Below are 15,815 nucleotides of genomic sequence, written 5' to 3'. Positions count from 1 at the left end.
AAATTCCATTCACTACTAACCAAACAATATATCCTTGTTGTTAAAAAAAAAAGCTTTAAGGAGCTTTTCAAAATGATTTAAATGGTATGCTGGACATTTGATGAGTTAACTGCCCATGAATATGCCATATGGATTAAATTTCTCTTGAAGTACATATGAGTGTGTTTAATGGTAGAAGAGCTTGGGGCAAAACACATTTTGAGTGTTTCAAAACCCCATACATTTGTAAAATTATTTTAAGCACTTTTTCTGAACCTAAATTTGGTCTATTTCTAGAGTAAAAGACTCTTGTTTTTCATAGTTACTTTTCTCCATTGCTGGCCTGATCTCATGGAGAAAAACCTCCTTCCAGGTAACCAGAGCATTGGAGCCACACAAATGAAGACCAGGAACCTTACAAGGAGGACCTGTCACCCACTAAACTGTCAGCAAGCATACTTCCAAAAAGAGACAAGGAAATATCTAGAGACTGCTCCAGATAAAAATTTTGATTAAATTAACTTTGATCACACACGTAGTTCAAAATTCACTAATGCCTGAGAAGGAGCCTAAGAGGTCATCTAGTTAAACTGCTTCATTTTACAAATGAAGATTTCAACATCAGACACTTGCTGGTTTCTGTAGTTAGACTGGATAATTGTATTTCTAATGAGAAAATCTGAATTTTAAGGCAAGAAGGGAAGGTGCAAAAGGCTAACTCATACATGATACTCATAATGCTGATTACAAGGGAAGAGAATTGCTATCCAAAACTTAATGTAATCATGAGCAGTTGGAGCCTTGTCTGGCTCAGTGGCCAGCTCAAGGAGTGACTTGTTTGATAGAATTTGCCACCATATTGGAACCTGGTGAATTTCTCCCCTCTCTACTTCCTCTCATTCCTCTGCCTCACTACTGCCTGGTAAATTGGCATCACATACCTTCAGGAGTTCCTTGATCTCTTTAAATCTTATTTGCTGTCTGTACTTTCATAATGGGTTCTGTTTCTATATGATGTTCTGAGGATCTTATTGCATTCTCAGCAAATGTTTACTATAAATGAGTGAATGAATCATACCATGGGGAGAAAACAAAGGGAAACCCCTTAACCAAGAACATTAGACTTAACTGTAATCTTATGTTAAAGCTCTCTCTCTCTCTCTCTCTCTCTCTCTCTCTCTCTCTCTCTCTCTCTTTCTCTCACTCTCTCTCAACACAAAGTGGGGCTTCAAAAAATAAACTAGTTACCAAAAAGTAGGTCACTATCATAGAACTGGAAGAGTTCCTAGAGATCTTCCATTCCAATACCTTTGTTTTACATATAAGGAAACTAAAGCCCAGAGATGTTAAGTGATCTGCCTAGGATCACACAAATAGGAAGCAGCCAAACTATAATTCAAACTTCAGTCCTTTGATGATTCATCCACTGTGCTTCCTACTACAATATATTAGGAGAGTGGCTTAAAGTTGCTGATTCTAGATATGTATTTCTAATATATCTGTGCCACTGCAGGTAGATGTCACAGTGGATAGAACATTGAACTTGAAGTCAGGAAGATCTTTCTCAGACACTTACTAGCTACATGATTCTGGGCAAGTCACTTGATCTTTCTTTGCCTTGATTTCTTCATCTACAAAATGGGAATTATAATATGCCTAGCTCACAAGGTTCTTATGACAATCAATTAAGAGGACATATGTAAAGCACAATGCAAATCTAAAACATGGTACAATCTCACACCCATCAGATTGGCTAAGATGACAGAAAAGGAAATGACAAATGCTGGAGGAAATACGGAAAAAAAAAACAGGTACACTAATACACTATTGATAGAGCTGTGAATTGACCCAACCATTTTGGAGAACAATTTAGAACTATACCCATAAGGGCTATTAAATTGTCCATACCCTTTGACCCAGAAATGCCTCTATTAGGTTTGTATCCCAAAGAAATCAAAGAAAAGGGAAAAGGACTTATTTGTACAAAAAAAGGTTTTCAGCTACTCTTTCTGTGGTAGCAAAGAATTAGAAACTAAGGGGATACCTATCAATTTGGGAATGGCTAAACAAGTTGTGATATATGATTGGGGTGGAATAATATTGTTCAGTAAGAAATTATAAAGTAGGTGGTTTTAGAAAAGCCTGGGAAGACTTACACAAGGTAATGCAAAGTGAAGTGAGTAGAACTAAGAGAACATTGTACACAGTGACAGTAATATTATAATGATAATAAACTGTAAAACTTAGCCACTCTGATCAATACAATAATCCATAATGATTCCAAAGGACTCATAATGAAAAATGCTATTCACCTTCAGAGAGAAAACTGATGAACTCTTAGTACAGATTGAAGTGTATTTTCTTTCACTGTATTTTTTTTGGCTTTTTTTCTCAACATGGCTAATGTGGAAATAGGTTTTGCATGACTTCATATGTATAATGGGTATCATTTCTTGCCCTCTTAATGGGTAGAGGGGTAGGAGGGAAATAGAGAGTTCAGAACTAAAAATAAGAAAATTTAAAATATTTTTAAACTTTTTAAAGCAAATCTAGTATATTTGTGCTTTCAAGTGAGGGCAATATAGAAATTAAAAATTATGGTGGTCCAAGGGAAGGGTTAATTTGACTCAAATTCTAATAGGATCATCTAAAGTTAGACAGAAACACCGTGTTAACAGAAGTGATTATCACTAGGAAAATGACCTTTTGGAGAAACTTTCAAGGCAAATCTGTTATCCTAATTCTCTTGGAATGAAATTGAAAGCAAAAATAGCATGGAGATAAGAACTGCTAAGAATTACTGAAGGGACTGGTGGAGAAAGAGAAACCTTGAAGAGGCTTTGCACTAACAGAAGGAATCCCAGACAGATAGGATGGCTTTGAAAGCTACATGCATGTTGTATTTATTATATACTTTTTTTTAAAGGCAAGTTCTTGGTAATGGAGATTTCTACTTAAGACTCAACCATTCCTTCTATAATACAATGTATATAGAAATGATAATTTTTTGGTGCTTATTATTCAAATGAATAAATAAAATGAAGCGAAGGGGGGAAAAAAGAAACAACAACAAACAAACAGAAGTCTTCCCACCCAGAGAGTAAATTCAATTCACTGTCCATAGTTCTGGCAAGAATCACATGCTCACAGCATTGGAAGGGACTTTAATACTCATCTATTCCAACTAATACTTGTACATAAGTCCCTCTACAACATTGCTGACTAGTGACGATCCAATCTTCCCTTGAGGACCTCTGATGGGGGCCTTGCAAGGCGACCCATTCCACATTTGGATGGCTCCAAGAGTTAGTACATTTTCCCCCAACATGCAGTCCAAATTGGATTCTTCACAACTTCCATCCACTGTTTCTACTTCCTAGTTCCTTGTTCCACCCACTCTGTATGGAACAGAGGTTACACAGCCTCTGTTTATGGCTAAACAAAGTCTAACTCTTCCCCCACATGAAAGCAATTCAAATACTTAAAGAGAGCTATCACAGCTCTCCAAGTATTCTCTTCTCCAGGCTAATCATTTCATATTCCCTCAACTAATGATCCCATAGCATAGGCCTGAGGGCTCTCACCATCCTGCTTGGTCTCCTCTGCCTGTCCACAATCTATTAATATCCTTCCTAAAATGTGGCCCCCAGAACTAAACACAGTATTGCAATGTGGTCCAACCTGGCAAAGATTATTATTTCCCATACACTGCACTCTATGCCTTTTTTTAACCAACCCTAAAAGACCACATTAGCCTTTTTAAGCTACCATGGCACACTATTTCAATCAAGCAATCAATAAAGACTTCATAAGTACCTACTATGCACCAGGTACTGTGCTATTTGTCATTTAAAATAGCTATTTTATTTGTTCATGTTGAGTTTACAGACCATCAACACCTCCAGATATTTTTTTTCAGAAAATTTGCTATCTAGCTGTCTCCCCTTCCTTTTGTTTGTGAAGCTGATATTTGTTAGTCTAAACATAGACATGTCTTTGGCATTTATTAATTAATTAATATAATAATATTAATTAATATAATTAATATTAGGAAAAAAAGCCTTTTGGATTTGAGTTTTCTTAGAGCTCTCATGAGGCTACACTACCCTAAAAATTTACTTGTTTGTGGATAGATATCCAAAAAGAAGGTCTCTATATTAGAGGCTTTCAATCACATTAAAAACCACACGATTTTGTGATGTTTGTGATACTGAATGTTTCATAATAAATAATATTTGTATTTTGGTTTATGGTTCTCAAAGAGCTGTATATTATGTCATTTGATTCATTCACAAAATACATTATATCACTTGATTCTCACAACTCTATGAGGTAAACACTGTAGGTATTATTTTCCCCATTTTTACAGATGAGGAAATTGATGCTCAAATAGATTCAGAACCTTATCTATGTTGCTCAACTAATATCTCTGAGGTAGAATTTGAATTCGGGTCTCTCTTGACTCCAGGTACACAGTCTTTTAGCTGGAAGACACAATCTATTTCGTAGGGTTTAAGTATATAAGAATTCGGCAATGCTTCTGGTGATAGTCAATTTTGAAAATGCTTATTGAGCATTTTATATGCAAAACATCATTGGGGAGAAAATTATGAGTAAGACACAACCCCTTCCACCAAGTCTAGTAGGGAAGAAAAGACAAAAATGCAAATAACTAAGGTACTGATCAGCATGCAAATTCCATAAGAAAGGTATGGAATGAATGGAGTGGGGGTTCAGAGGATGGAGAAACCGATCAAGGTGGGGAAATCAGGGAAGAATTCATGAAGGAGGTAGCATTTGACATGACTTTCATAGGATGTCAGAATTCCATGGACAGAAATTGAAAGTTAGTGGTCATTTTACAGATGTATGTAATTTGATTAAAGTTATGCCAACAGGAGATCCTGTGTCATGTTTGCAGTACAGGCAGTCTTCTGGTTTGCCTAAAACATGCTATATCCATAGGAGACTAGTGGGAAATAAACCTGTGGCAAGCCTTGAATGTCAGATAGAAGAGTTTACACTTAAATGAAACGAGTAGGGATTCTGAGAAAACTTGTGAGCAAGGGATTGATGTGATTCATGGCAATGACTTTAGTTCTGTACAAAGTAAAGAATTAATAATAAAATAATTTGTAAGTGAAGAGATAAAGCCATACTGAGTGCTGGCACACACAAAATTCCAGGTCATTGCAAAATCCTAAGACTTAGTTACTAATATAATTAGGGTGGAAAATCCAGTTTCCACTTCCTGATATATTTGATTTAAAGGACAGCTATAGTGCTTTATTTAATGGAGCATGACATGTTATAATCCTAACCCATTATGTCCTGTAGTATGGGGTTGGTAAAAGGGAAAAAAAAACAACTCCCAGGTTTGCCTAAATTACCTCAGCCAGCATGCTTCCATAGTCTTTAAGCTTCTTGAGGAATCCTGTGAGGAAGAGGAACATAGCCCATGCTTGAGATTGTAGGGCCCCAGCAGCTAGGATTAAAGTTATCCTTTTCTCTATGGTTATGGTGTCATCAGGAGAAAATGCTTCCCTCACTCTGTGCAGCTTAAGCACACATATGAACGTGAATGTACATGTGAGCTTGTAGTCATGATTGGGGGGTATTTTCAGGAACAGAGAAGGGACAGGACCAGTAACACAGGCCCTTCTGTCTCAGCCACGTTGTACAACTGCTACCACTGTGCCCTCTCATGATCCCTTCCTAAGGATTATGCAGAGCAGCTTAAGAAATTGTGGCTGAGTATTAGAGATGTCAAAACAGTTCATCTTTAGTCACTTCAGTAGAGGGAGGCAGGGATAAGTCAACTGGCTGTTTCATTAAGCCGATCATTTATTTGGTTTAATTAGACAGACAATTGAGGTAAAACAGTAGCCAGACTGGTAACTATGAATTCTGGGTTTTGGGGTGAAGGGGCAGCTAAGAGGTATGGTGGATAGAGTAATGGGCCTGGAGTCAGATTCATCTTCCTGAGTTCAAATCCAGACTCAGGCACTTATTAGCTGTGTGATCCTGGGCGAGTCACTCAACCCTCTTTGTCTCAATTTCCTCATCTGAAAAAATGAGCTAGAGAAGGAAATGGCAAACTACTTCAATATCTTTGCCAAGAAAACCCCCAAATGGGGTCATGAAGAGATGGACACAAATGAAAAATGGCTGAAAATTTTAGGCAGATTCATTTGAATTAGTTTTTCCTCTTTTTTGGTGGGGGGAGGTATGAAGAGAAAAAGGAGAAAAGACAATCCCAGTTATTTGACTTCATTCACATTAGTTGGTCAGTCAATTAATAAACATTTATTAAGAGCCAACTATGTACTAGATACTGTGCTAAGCAAAAAGAAGCAAAAGATTGTGCCTGTCCTCAAGGATCTCACAATCTAATGGGAGACACAATAAGTACGTAAATATGTACAAATAAATTATATACAGGATAAACAGTACATAATTAAGAGAGCAGACATAAGAATTAAGAGGGGTTGGGAAAGGCTTCTTGTGGAAAATGAGATTTTAATTGGGACTTAAAAGTAAATCAGAGAAGGCAGTAAGCAGAGATTAGGAGGAAGAGTATTCTAGGCATGGGGAAGATCCAAATCATAAGAAATTTCATTGGATTATCAATAATAGTTTGAAGAGAAACTCATCTTCTACCTTTTCTTTAATTCTGAACAATTGAGATATACAAGAGTAGCTTGCCATGTCCTAATTATGTCTTCTTGGGAATGAATAGGAAATGAGGCAATCTGATCCTCTCTAGTCCACTATACAATAGCTTTCAAAGGGTGTTTTGTGGGCACATTGTTTTTCATTCTAGTTGGATGATTGTCAGAGAGAGGGTTCTCTGGCTCACACTTTAGGATCCAGATTTCTCAGTAACAAAATCATGTCAAGGTTCTCAATAAATTCTTGTTCTTTATTTAACAATGACAATTATAATGATCATTTTAAAAGGAATTTTATTGAACCTGAAAGACTTGTGACAGCAGTTCAGATCCGGTCATTTTTATCAAATATTAAAGCAAGGTTATCCTTAAGGAGCCTGGACTGAAGATTATGCAATGATGTTGTGGAAACTACAACATATCCCTGCAGGTTGCCAAATTTTAGCATCAGCTAGAAACCTAGAAAGACACAATTAGGTGGCTGGAACTATAAACTAGAAGTTTGCTATCCTTTATAAATTAACAAATGACAAATCTCTGTACTATGAATACAAACTTTCAAAATCCTTGTGTTGTTGTTGCTGTTAACAAGCTAGATTAGAGTGATAGGCCTCAAGTCAAGAACTCATCTTCCTAAGTTCAAATCCAGCCTCAGACACTTCCTAGCTGTGTGACCCTGGGCACTTAACTCTATTTACCTCAGTGTCTTCATCTATAAAATGAGCTAGAGAAGGAAATGGCAAACCACTCCAGTATCTTTGCCAAGAAAATCTCAGACAAGGTCAAAAAAATCAGACATGACTGAAACAAATGAACAACATTTACTGAATTCTGCAAATACAAATACTGCAAATAAAAACCCCTCAAAATCCTTGAGAATTCAGTAAACAATCCCAAAATCAGAGCATCATCACAGATCGAACTGTTATCACATGTGCCCAGACTTAACATTGATCCATAAAATTTTAAGAATGATATTTTGATAGATGTCATCATATGAATATTTATAATCTTCAAACTATATTCAATGAAAAGCCTTCAAAGCATAGAAACCTAACCAAAAAATAAATCCATGCAGGAACAGGACATTCTGTGTGCTACTAATGTTGTTCCAAAGATACTGTCAGCAAGTCTACAAAATATGAACTTACATACCAATACTCTCATTCAATTGAAAAAAAAGTCTTATTTATCTGCACCTTAGTTCACAGAACATTAAACAAGAAAGAATGGCAGAAGTCACAACCCCATTAAGAAAGATGAGAATGAAATAGTGATTGTTGATAATGATTATGATAACCTCAAACTATACTTGAGAATTCAACAAATAAACTGTACCACAACCAGAGCCAGACCACCGTGATGGATAAAACTTTTGCCCACAATTGCTCAGACATAGTATTTATCCATAAAAACATAAGAACAGTCTTCTAATAGATGTCATCATGCTCAATATGCAGCATTGTGGAATGAAAAGTTTTCAAAATATAGAGACCTAGAGGGAGAAATCAAAACCACATGGAAATAAGGTAAAATATATACCACCCCAACATCTTGTCTGCTACAGGAGTTGTCCTGAAGATATTTTCAGTGAGATCACAGAATTGGGACCTCATGTCCCAATGTTTGTGTTCAATTACAAATATGTATGTGTATATATATATATACATATATATGTGTGTGTGTGTGTGTGTGTGTGTGTGTGTGTGTGTGTGTAAATGCATTCTATCTACCTTCAAAATGGTCCATAGAACATTTGAGATGTGAGACAAGAGAGGGCTTGTCACGTATGGCTTGAAGGGAAGCAAAATAAACATCTCTAGCCTCTTCTTCACCATCCCCCACTCTTCTCCAAGGGAGGCTTTCCTTACTGCCAGGAGAAGAAACAGGGTGTTGGGGTCAGAGGCCACCACTCTGTTCCCCTCAGACAGAAGGGTGTACCAGGCTAGAAGTATATCTATTTGCTCCCTTAAATATTGTTTCTCTAGAGGATATGATTAGATTCCATCTAACTTTTGATCCCTTTGTCATTTGGGGGGGGGGGCAGTGCTGGCACATGGGCTTGGAGGAAGAGAGACCTCAAGTTCTATATCCAAGGCTTAACCCCTTTCCTACCTAATACCAGTTCCACAAAGAACAGCACACAACAAATAGCAAAGAAGCCCATTTATCCAAATTGTAACAAAACAGAAATCAAAGTATACATAGGAGGATATATACCAGACAATACAGAGTGAAGGAGCTCTCTCTTTGGGAATGAAGTAACTCAACTCAGACAAGAGAGGTTCCTCTATGTCACCCAAGGAAAATCTCCCTGCAGTCTCTAGATCAGCAAGCTGGGAATAGGGACATGATCTTCTCCTCTCATGGCTTTTCCTTCAGCAATCTGAAATGGGTTTGGCTTCTTCCATGTTCTTTCTCGAAGCTAGAAGTCAACTTGATACTATGCTGGAAGAATACTCTAGCTTGAAGAGTCCCCAGAAGGGACTAACAAAGACTGAAGCTCTCTCACTCTGTCCCACCCCTCATGTAGAACAGGGCCTTCATCTCCACCAATGAAGAGAGAGATTCCATATCAATGGTCCTTGAGACAGCAGTTACAGATGAATAAATAATAAGATTCTCTAATGACTCTGTCTAAATGCTATTAAATTAGATGAGGAGAATGAGTTATACTGGCAGTAATATGTATGTATATATGGAAAAATAAGAAAAACAATCATTTCAGTTCATATTTACACAGTGATCTATGGTTTGCATAAATTATTTCCCTTGATCCTCATAATAACCCTACAGAGTAGATGGTGCTATCATCTCTATTTTACAGTTGCGAAAACTGAAGCTTAGAAAGGTCAAGTGATTTGCCCATAGCTAGACAGTAGTGAGTGTCTGAAACAGGACACTGCACACTCAGGAAACAATAGCAGCCATTCCCACAGATCTGCTGGGCACTATGGATTACTCCCACAAGATGCTTATTGCTTTTCCTGAACCTTATTATGTCCCCAGAAAAAAAATTAAACTGTATCCTGGGCAGAAACTATGGAAGGGGAGATAAAGTTGAGCCTAAATCTACTGAAAAGCTACGCCATACTCTCATTTTTCTTCCTATCTCTCATGCTATAGCATCTTCATTTTCTCTACCACTTAATTTTTTCCCACTATTATTTTCTCCACCAAAGAAATGGCGAGCATGACCTGTGTCTATACAAAACAACTAGTTGGTTCGTCATCTTCATCCAAAATGCCGTCCATTTACTGTACATTGAGGGAAACCAGTAAGGAGGGCAGAGGAGGGAGGAAGTCACTACATTCATTTCTAGAAACGTGTAGAGAAAACAACAGGTTGATTTTTTTCTACAGTCCAAACTGTATTATTGAATTGGATTTAACTTCAATTAGCTAAAACCTAGCTAATCAGAACCCTCCATTAATCAGAAATTCTTATCTATGCAACCTTGAAGAAAAAGGCAAAACTCCCCCACATTCTGATATCAGAGATATAGTCAAAAAAAGTATCTTACATAAAATGTTCTAGAGTCACGATAGATTAAGCCCATTGGTAAATACTTTCCCTAGTTACAGCCCTGTCCCTCCTATAATCCAACTGCATAATGAGGACCCTGAGGCACTCACTGCAAGATCCCCAATTATCAAAGAAGGCTTCAAAGAATTGTGCTAAAAATATTTCTCCTATGGCAAAAAAGTACCCTGATGCATTAAAGACAGCATTTCAACCAGAGTGGAAACAAAAAGTTGTCTGTTTAATCCTTAGTTAACCAGATCATTCAGTTAACCCCACCCTACCTCCACCCTCCAGAACAAAAGCACATTCCCCAGTAATTCTAGTTATTTGAGGTTTTATTATAGCTATATTGGCATCATTTATGCAACTTCTGAAGAATTTCATTTTAAAAATTTGTCATAGAGAGAAACATCATGGAAGATAGCCGTCTTTAGAATCTGCAGACCTGGATTCAAGTCCCATTTCAAACCCATTCTGGTTGCATGACCCCAAGCAAGTCATTTAAACTTCTCAGGGCCTTAGATTGCTCTGTCAAACTATAAATTGCAGAGATAATGCTAAATGTGTTTGGAGAGGAATTTCTTTCACAGAAACTTCCTACATAGATTAAATCTTAAGTCTGGACAAAAAAAATGCCAGTATTAGTGTGTAAGTAAATATAAATTGTAGCAGTTGAACCTTCATATAGTTCCTGGAAGAGCATGTGGAATTGAGGTTTTAATTCTAATTTTCCCAGAGAAGGCTTCTTTTCTCTGGGAAAACATATTTTTAACTCTCAAGGATACTGTTAGTATATTCCTTCTAGAAGATAAAGAAATGTAGCTCAGTTCAATATATATGTGTATACATATATATGTATATATGTATGTACATATATATATATACATATATATATTTAAGCACCTACTATGTGCAGAGCCCATTTATGAACTAGATGGCTTCTTATAGGCACTGATGGATAGAGTACGAGACTGGGAGTCAAGAAGACTTGAGTGTGAATCCTGCCCCAAATATTTTTCAGCTGTGTCATCCTGAAAAGTCACATAACCCCTCTTAGTCTCAGTTTCTTCATCTGTAAGATGAGGATAGGGATAGTACCTACCTCACAAGACTGTTGTAACAATCGAAGGAGACAGCTTCTGTAAGATGCTTTGCATCTATTATCCTCTAGCATCACGTACCTCTGTTATTTAACTGTTTTGCTTTCAAGTACAAGGTCACTGTGAGGATCAAATGAGACGATGTATGCACAGTGCTTTTGTAAACCTCAAAGTGCCAAAGAGATGTCAGATATCATCATCATCATCATCGTCACCATCATCATCATCATCATTATATGACAACTGAATTCTCCTTCTTTTTGTCCTCTGCTGTTCACTTTCATTGTAATGACCACCTCATTCTGTGTATCATTTAGCTGGAAATTTCATGGAATAAATATGTAGAAGAAATGGATTTGCCAAATTTAGAACAGTACATTATGTGTATATTGTTGTATTATGTTCCATTTGTGCTGGTCGAAAAGCACTGGTTAAGCTAAGTGGCAAACTCAAATGGCTGCAATGTTTTCCATTTGGACAGCATGATTTGTTTAGCCAGATATATAATAGCATTCATTTTCTTTACCATTAAACATGGTGCAGTTGTTTTCTGAACCCCAGACTAGTTCCAGGGATCACTTTGTCAGTTATGCCCAGCTGTCATGGCTAAGAAGATTGCGACTTTAGCTAGTTTATGTTTTCAATGACAGATATCTTCTTAACATTAAGAAACTAATAAACTTCTAAGATGAGTTTGGCTTTAGACAATGATGATGAGAACTGCAATCTCCAAGAACATAGCAGAATATAAGAAGGAAGCTAAGGAAGAAGCTGTTATGTATACTGCCATGGATCCACCTGTAAAGTTTGCAACTTGTCTATACCTTCTCATACTAAGAAGTATTTTGGTAAAGATCATCTACTTTTATCCAATCTGACCTTTTCAAACATGTCTTCTTTGGAAGGGCTTCTCTGATTATAGACAAAAGAACACAGTCTACTCTCTGTCTTTCTATCCTGCAGACACCTTACATAGGTAGCTAGGTGGCACAGTGGATAGAGTGCTGGACTTGGAGTCAGGGTTCAAATCCAGCCTCAGATGCTTACTAGCTATGTGTCCCTGGGCACATTACTTAACCTAGGTTTGAATCAGTTTCCTCAACTGCAAAATAATAAGCACCTTCCTCTCCAGCTTATTGTGGGAATCAAATGACGTAATAATTGTAAAGCACTTAGGACAGTGCTTGATACAGGGTAAGCACTGCATAAATGTTATCTGTATTCACAGAGATAAAAATGAATCTGCAAAATGAAGCATGCTTCCAGAAAGCATCTGCCATTTTCCAGATGCCTCCACACTAAGTAGCCTGATCCTACCTAAAAATTAAAATGAAACAGAAGAATTTGGAGAGATTTAAAAAAATAATATGAAAATACTACCCTGAGATAAAGAACTGCCTCAAGGAAGTGAGTAGTAGGAACTGAGCAGCTGGATATTTGGATGGTAGAACTGGGGTTTAAATTTAGTATAATTTATTAGCATAACAACTATTGCAATAGACCTTCCCACAGAGATTATGTATTTTTAAAAAGGAAGAGAATCTTGAAAGAGGAAGGTTAACTGTCATCTCAAGAGGATTAACTGTCACAAGGAGAGACTGAGTGGGGGTACAGATAGAAAAGACTTAAGAGAACTTCTTGCTTGAGAGGTTGAGTGAGTTAACTGTCAAAGAAAAAGAGTGTGAAGAGATATTTTGAGAGAACTACATTTAACTCTTATTTCACAAAAAGGTTATTAAGAGAATTACTGTCCTGAAAGAAATGTAGCATCATGAGTGAGTATGTGGTATTCCACATTTCTTTTCTCTCCCTTTGTTTTTTTCTTACTTTATTTTTATGATGAATTTTTAAATGAACATTTCCAAATACACAAAGAACAGAAAATAAGTAATGCCTGTCACACAAAAAGTCTCCATTAGTTTTTCTGAGTGTATGTTAAATTTAACATGGTATTTCCAATACTGCTCTATGTGCCTCCTTCTCTCCTCTATATATTTATTTAAGTATTTTTACTGTAAATTTTGAGAGACATTATCTATTGACAGATATTTTCAAATATGATCATTTCATATATACACATATAAAATGATAATTGTATAGGAACCATGAACATATATAAAGATTGTTCTTTTAAAATATATTAAATTTAACACCATAATTCCAATACCATCTATACATATATATACACATATGTACACACACATATATATGCATGCGTATATGTATATGTATATATACATACATAGATATAGCATATGAAACCTTTGTCAGAGAAACTCATTTCAAAGATTTCTTTTCCAGTTCACTATTTCCCTCTTAATTTTAACATTCTTAATGTTATTTATGCAAAAACTTAAGTCTTTGTAATTAAAATTATCCATTTTATATCTCAAGTATTTCTGTATCCTATGCGGTCAAGAATCCTCCCCTTATTCAAAATTGTGAAAGGCATCTCCTTCCCTCCCTTTCTAATTTGTTTGTCATATGACTTTTAATAGTTAGATCATATAGCCATTTGGAACTTATTGTGTTGTATATGGTACAAAGTGCTGGTATAAACCTAATTTCTACCAGACTGTTTTATATTTTTCCCAGGTATTTTTGTCTAATATAGAGTCCATTACTTGGAGGTCCTTGGGTTTATCAAATATTATGCTACTATGTTTGTTTGCTTCTGCATCTTACATACTTAACATATTCTACTAATCAACTTATTCATTTTTTTAACCAGTACCAAACAGACTTGATAATTGCTTTGTAGCATACATTGAAACATGGTATTGTTAGGTGCACTTTTTTCCTCTTTTTTTCATTATTTTCCCAGAGATTCTTGACTTTTTGTTCCTTCAGATGAATATAATGATTTTGTCTAGTTCTATAAAGTAAGCCTTTGGTAGTTTGCCTGGCAGAGTACTAAAATACAGTAAATTAATTTATGTAATTTTATGACTTTTGTTATACTGACAGAGCTCAATCAAGAGCAATTAATAAATCTCAAATTATTTGTCTGCTTTTTCTTCCGTAAAGAGTGTTTTACAGTTGTAGTCACACAATTCTTATCGTGTCTTACTAAGTGTACTCCCAAATATTTTCTATATCCTGTAATTATTTTGAATATAAATTGTTTCTATATCTCCCTGTTAAGTTTTATTGGCAACACACAGAAAAGCTAATGATTTGGATTTCTTTGCTGGAATCATTGTTTCATTTAATAGTGTAACAACAATGCTGCTTGCAGCTGCTGTGGAGGTACAAGGCCAATAACACCAGCACACAGGAGGGCTGCTAGCACAGGTTCTTTGATCTGCTTTTCTAAGGAAAGCAATTTTAAGGGGTTTACAATCTCATTTTAATTAAATATGCATATATCATTCACTTAGTTCAGGGGAAAAAGTCAGCACCCTGAACTTCAGAGAAAACACAAACAGAAATTACAAATTATATAAAAAGAGCAAATAAAACAAATCAGCAGACAGGGCTTCTGTCTATCCATAGCAATACATGTATAGTTACCAGAGAGAGAAGCACAAACATCTGGGTTTTCAAAGCCAGGGAATTCCTTAATGGCTACTTAAAGTCTTGTCTGCCCAAGTCACATGAACACTCTCCCAATGAGTGAGCCCCAAATCAAAATGCTAACCTCAGAGTATGTATGCACTTCTTCAGGGTCAGGGGGTGTCACAACCATGTGATTCAAACTCGTGTGACATATGCTTTCTTGTGATTTAAGCAGGTCATTAAAGACTCTTGATTCAAAGAAAGGTAAGACTCAATCAAAGGCACTTGATTGCCTTAGTGCTGAGAAGCACTCCAAAAGAAAAAACAGCAAAAAGCCCTACTTTGCTTGCCATTACAAATAGTTAGTTGAATCTAGAGTTCTCTGAGTAAACAATCAAATGATCTGGAAAAACAATAATTTTATTTCTTCTTTGCCTATTCTTAGGCCCTCAGCTTTTTCCCCCTTGTCTTATTGTTTTAGCTAGAATACAAAATAATAGTTGTAGCACTGGATATCCTTGCCTCAACCCTGGTCTTATTAAGAAAGCCTCTACCATTTTCCCCATTACAAATAATGCTAGCTCTTGGTTTTATATAAATATGCAACAACATTAAGGAAAACATTTTACTGTTTTTAGTATAAAATGGTATCGTAGCTTATCAAAATATTTTTGGCATTCACAAATATAATTGTGATATTGTTTTTGTTATTAATATGGTCACTTATGGTCATGGTTTTCCTAAATTTGAGTTTGGAGAGGAATTTCTTTTCATTTCCATTCCTTTCCATTTCCGTTCCTTTTGTAAATCCAAACTTGTCACAATATACAATATTTTTAACATGCTTGTGTAGCCTCTTTACTAATATTTTTGCATCAATGTTCATTAAAGATACTGGTCTATAGTTTTATTACCTACTTTATCTCTTTCTGGTTTAGTTTTCATCTAAGAAAGAGATTGGTAGAATTCTTTACTTTTTTTGAAAACAATGTAATATTGGAATTAAATATTAGAATAATTGATGGAATTCACTTGTAAACC

This window comes from Trichosurus vulpecula, chromosome 3, assembly GCF_011100635.1.
Source record: "Trichosurus vulpecula isolate mTriVul1 chromosome 3, mTriVul1.pri, whole genome shotgun sequence".
In the NCBI taxonomy this organism is placed as follows: domain Eukaryota; kingdom Metazoa; phylum Chordata; class Mammalia; order Diprotodontia; family Phalangeridae; genus Trichosurus; species Trichosurus vulpecula.
This window is presented reverse-complemented; position numbering follows the sequence as displayed.